The sequence below is a fragment of the Triticum aestivum genome, chromosome 7A (assembly GCF_018294505.1).
Source record: "Triticum aestivum cultivar Chinese Spring chromosome 7A, IWGSC CS RefSeq v2.1, whole genome shotgun sequence".
Lineage (NCBI taxonomy): Eukaryota > Viridiplantae > Streptophyta > Magnoliopsida > Poales > Poaceae > Triticum > Triticum aestivum.
The window spans coordinates 547,726,376-547,731,918 of NC_057812.1; positions in this window are offsets into that span (position 1 = coordinate 547,726,376).

Genomic DNA, 5,543 nt, shown 5'->3' on the forward strand with positions numbered 1-5,543 from the left:
ACGCTTCGACGTATTATTTAAATAACAATGCATATCATTAATCTGTCATTGCATTATTTAAGTTTTTCCCTTTTTCTCTCACTTATATGTCCATTTACGACAATCCACACCCGTATGTCCGGGTACGGTCAGTACGCCAGGGGCTCCCGTTTACCCCATAATACGGCGCAAGAAGTCCGAACACTTTCGACAGTGCGGCACCCCGAACTTATAGCATTATATCCATCAGCTCCGAATCATGTCTTTGGTCAAATGTTGGGTTGCCTAGCTCCCATGCTTTGGTACCTTATGTTCCGCTATATCAGCTAAGGTAGCGGTGGGAGAACTACTGCGATTGTGTCCTGCTTCTTCCGGACGAGCACCTCAGTAGAGAAAGCCGAAAACTGACTGTCATGATAAAGCGAGAGACTGGTCGTTGTTCGAGAGGTCTCAAGTCCTTAAAGACTTTTTCTGCTTCGGGCGAAGAGTCGGCCTTGTCCGGCTTAGGCGTGTATAGCGCCCCAAATTCGGCCCTCCGAATACCAGGGGCTTCGCCAAAATTTAAAATTATAGACTTCTATGGCTAAGTGAGAGTGATAAAGCATTATAGTCCGATTGCCTGGTTCGTTGAGCTGAACACCTCCCTTGAAGAACCCAAAAATGGGGTAAAGAGTGCTCAGGTTTATCCCGAACACCCCAGTACTAGTTACATGGGGGCAGAAGCCGACGACTGGCCAACTCTCAGATTTTATAAACGGCCGCACAGAAGGTAATATTTTAAATTAAGAAAGCGTCGCATGATGCAAATGAACTCGTTTCATATTACAGGATCACATGAGCATGTTCATTCCAAAATTACATCCTTGGCACACTCATCTGCCACTAGGCGGGAACCCTTCAGGACACTCTCATAATAATTCTTGGGGCAGCGATGCTCGTTGCCCTCCGGCGGCCCCTCCTTCACCAGCCTCACGGCGTCCAGCTTCGCCCAGTGTACCTTCGCCCAGGCAAAAGCCCTGCGTGCACCCTCGATGCAGACAGATCGCTTGATGACTTCAAGCCATGGGCAGGCTTCCACAAGCCGCCTCACCAGACCGAAGTAGCTACCGAATAGGGGCTCGCTAGGCCACATCTGGATTATAAGGCCCTTCATGGCCTGTTCGGCCGCCTTGTGAAGCTCGACCAACTGCTTCAGCTGGTCGCTCAAGGGCACGGGTGTTCGGTCCCAGTATACTGAGACCAGAACAACTTCTCTGTCGAGCTCCCCTCCTCAGCCCGGTAAAACTCCGCGGCATCCAGTACACTGCGGGGAAGATCTGCAAACGCTCCTGGAGAGCTCCGAACTTGGGTAAGAAAAAGGAAAGTCTCCTTCACGTGCTTGCTTTGCATAATGAATGCCTTACCCGTTGCTATCTTCTTCACCGCGTCAATCTCCTAGAGGGCCTTGTGTGCTTTGGCCTTGGCGCTCCGGACGCTTTCAAGCGCCTGCGCGAGCTCGGACTCTCGCGTCTTAGAGTCAAGCTCCAAGGACTCGTGCTTTTTTGCGAGAGCCTCGAGCTCTTGTTGCACCTCGCCTACTCGGGCTTCTTGCTTCTCCCGCTCGATACGCTCCTTGGCCACTTTGTCTTTGGCCTCGGACAGCGCTTTCCTCAGGGTCGTCACTTTGGTCGTGGCCCCTGGCAAACCCATGATGATCCTATTATTTTATAACTAAATTTCTTTTTAACTATATAGACAGGGTATTTCTTACCTTTGCTCTCTTCAAGCTGCCTCTTGGTAAGGCCGAGCTCGTCCTCGGACCGCTTTAGGTCCTGCTTCAGCACAGAGACCTCCGCAGTACGTGCGGCAGCGGCCAGCAGTGAAGCCTGCACATACACATAGACATACTCTAATTAGACTCCCGAGTTATAATTTGATCCTCCATTCGCCTTTTCTTTGCGAATGCCGAACAGAGCATCAGGGGCTACTATCTATGTGGTAATATTTTCTTATATTTTGATTGCTTACCTCAAATCCTATTAGGAGGCTGGCGCAAGCTTCGGTCAGTCCATTTTTGGTGGACTGGACCTTCTTGACCACCGCACTCATGATAGTGTGGTGCTCTTCATCGATGGAAGCGCTGTGAAGCGCTTCCAGCAAGTTGTCCGGTGCCTCTGGTTGGACAGAGGACACCGGCACGGATGGTTGGCCACCCTTAATGGGGGACCGCCTGCCGGAGTCCGGAACCATCGAAGGTTCCGGCGCAGTGTTCGGCTGAGGGCCGAACTCGGAGCCCGTAGGAGCCTCGCTCCCTTGGTACCCAGGGTCCGGGAAGTCGCCTCAAGGCGCCCCCAGGACCACCTCCCCTTGGCTCGGTGCCTTTTGAGACAACACCTCGGCGTTGTCCGTAGGGCGAGGGGTGGTAGCGGTCAGGAGAGAATCGTTGTTCATATCCGACGAGTCCAGAGAGCCGCTCGACGAGGATACGTCGAGACGAGCTCGGGATGGACTGCATAATCATGTTTGGCATGAGGAGAGGCAATGTAATAAAGCATACCATTAAGTACTATGGCGCCCGGACACTTACGATTTCTCCAGGGGCTTGACCCTGGGTAACCACTCGTCCCCGCAGTCGGTGGCCGTCGTGGGGCAGTCCGGAGGGAGGGTCCTTCCCTTCTTGGACCCTTCGGCCTCCCCGGTTGGGTCAGCCTTCCTTTTCTTGTCTCCCCCGGCTGGGGGGGAGAACTTTCCTCTTCCTCCTCCTCGTCTTCGTGGGAGGAGTGCGCGTCGGAGTCATCAGACGATGAGTCCGATACAACCTTGCGTCGGAGACCCTTTCGGGTCCCCTCGGCCTTCTTCTTGGTCTTCTTCACCGGCACCTTGTAAGGTGCCGGAGTCAGCATCTCCGTTAGGAGAGCGCCTGCAGGATCTTCGGGCAGGGGGGTTGGGCAATCAAGCTGCTCCGCTGTCTTTATCCAGTCCTATTAATGGCATAGAAGCTTAGATCCTGCATATGACTAAACCGGGGCAAATGAATACCCTGAGAGATATAAAAACTTACCGGATTGGCGTGGCGTTTTGCGCTGAGTCCGTGGTCCTCAGTGAAGGAAGGAGGAATCTCGACGCCCTTGAACAGCACCCTCCAGACGTCCTCGTGCATCGTGTCATAGAGCTCTCGCAGCGTCTGGTGCTTGGCCGAGTCGAACTCCCACAAATCGAATGCCCGTCGTTGACACGGGAGGATCCGGCGGAAGAGCATGACCTGGACCACGTTGACGAGCTTGATTTTCTTGCTCGTCATGTTCCGGATACAGGTCTGGAGTCCGGTCAACTCTACCGAAGAACCCCAGGACAGGCCCTTCTCTTTCCAGGAGGTGAGCCGCATGGGGATTCCGGATCGAAATTTGGGGGCCACCACCCAGTTGGAGTCGCGCGGCTCGGTGATGTAGAACCACCCCGATTGCCACCCCTTTATGGTATCTACATAGGTACCCTCGATCCAGGTGACATTAGGCAGCTTGCCCACCATGGCACCTCCACACTCTGCTTGCTAGCCACCCACCACCTTCGGTTTAACATTGAAGGTTTTCAGCAATAGGCCGAAGTGGGGCCTGATGCGGAGGAAGGCCTCGCACACGACGATAAACACCAAGATGTTGAGGATGAAATTGGGGGCCAGATCATGAAAATCCAGCCCATAGTAGAACATGAGCCCGTGGACAAACGGGTGGAGGGGAAATCCCAGTCCACGGACAAAATGGGTAAGAAAAACTACCCTCTCATGGGGTTCGTGTGTTGGGATGATCTGCCCCGCATTTGGCAGCCTGTGCGCGATATCCGCGGCCAGATATCCGGCTTCCCGTAACTTTTTGATGTTCTCCTCCGTGATGGAGGAGACCATCTACTTGCCTCCTGCTCCGGACATGCCTGGATTGGTTTGAGAAGAGGAACGCGAGCTTGGGCGCTAGAGCTCTGATGTCTACTACACAACCTTCTTCTTGTAGACGTTGTTGGGCCTCCAAGTGCGGAGGTTTGTAGGACAGTAGCAAATTTCCCTCAAGTGGATGACCTAAGGTTTATCAATCCGTAGGAGGCGTAGGATGAAGATGGTCTCTCTCAAGCAACCCTGCAACCAAATAACAAAGAGTCTCTTGTGTCCCCAACACACCCAATACAATGGTAAATTGTATAGGTGCACTAGTTCGGCGAAGAGATGGTGATACAAGTGGTATATGGATAGTAGATATAGGTTTTTGTGATCTGAAAATATAAAAACAGCAAGGTAACTAATGATAAAAGTGAGCGTAAACGGTATTGCAATGCGTTAAAACAAGGGCTAGGGTTCATACTTTCGCTAGTGCAAGTTCCCTAAACAATACTAACATAATTGGATCACATAACTATCCCTCAACATGCAACAAAGAGTCACTCCAAAGTCACTAATAGCGGAGAACAAACGAAGAGATTATGGTAGGGTACGAAACCACCTCAAAGTTATTCTTTCCAATCAATCCGTTGGGCTATTCCTATAAGTGTCACAAACAGCCCTAGAGTTCGTACTAGAATAACACCTTAAGACACACATCTACCAAAACCCTAATGTCACCCAGATACTCCAATGTCACCTCAAGTATCCGTGGGTATGATTATACGATATGCGTCACACAATCTCATATTCATCTATTCAACCAACACAAAGGACCTCAAAGAGTGCCCCAAAGTTCTACCGGAGAATCACGACGAAAATGTGTGCCAACCCCTATGCATAGGTTCATGGGCAGAACCCGCAAGTTGATCACCAAAACATACATCAAGTGAATCACGTGATATCCCATTGTCACCACAGATACACACGGCAAGACATACATCAAGTGTTCTCAAATCTTTAAAGACTCAATCCGATAAGATAACTTCAAAGGGGAAACTCAATCCATTACAAGAGAGTAGAGGGGGAGGAGAAACATAAGATCCAACTATAATAGCAAAGCTCGCGATACATCAAGATCGTATCACCTCAAGAGCATGAGAGATAGAGAGATCAAACACATAGTTACTGGTACATACCCTCAGCCCCGAGGGAGAACTACTCCCTCGTCGTCATGGAGAGCACCGGGATGATGAAGATGGCCACCGAAGAGGGATTGCCCCCTCCGGCAGGGTGCCGGAACGGGTCTAGATTGGCTTTCAATGGCTACGGAGGCTTCTGGCGGCGGAACTCCCGATCTATTGTGCTCCCGGATGTTTTTAGGGTATATGGAGATATATAGGCGAAAGAAGTACGTCAAGGGGCCACGAGGGGCCCACAAGGGTGGAAGGCGCGCCCAGGGGGGTGGGCGCGCCCCCCTACCTCGTGGCCTCCTTGAAGCTTCCCTTACGTGCACTTCAAGTCTGCTGGGCTTCTTTCCTTCCAAAAATGAGTTCCGTGAAGTTTCAGGTCAATTGGACTCCGTTTGATTTTCCTTTTCTTCGAAACCCTAAAACAAGGTAGAAATAGAAACTGGCACTGGGCTCTGGGTTAATAGGTTAGTCCCAAAAATGATATAAAAGTGTATAATAAAGCCCATAAACATCCAAAACAGAAGATA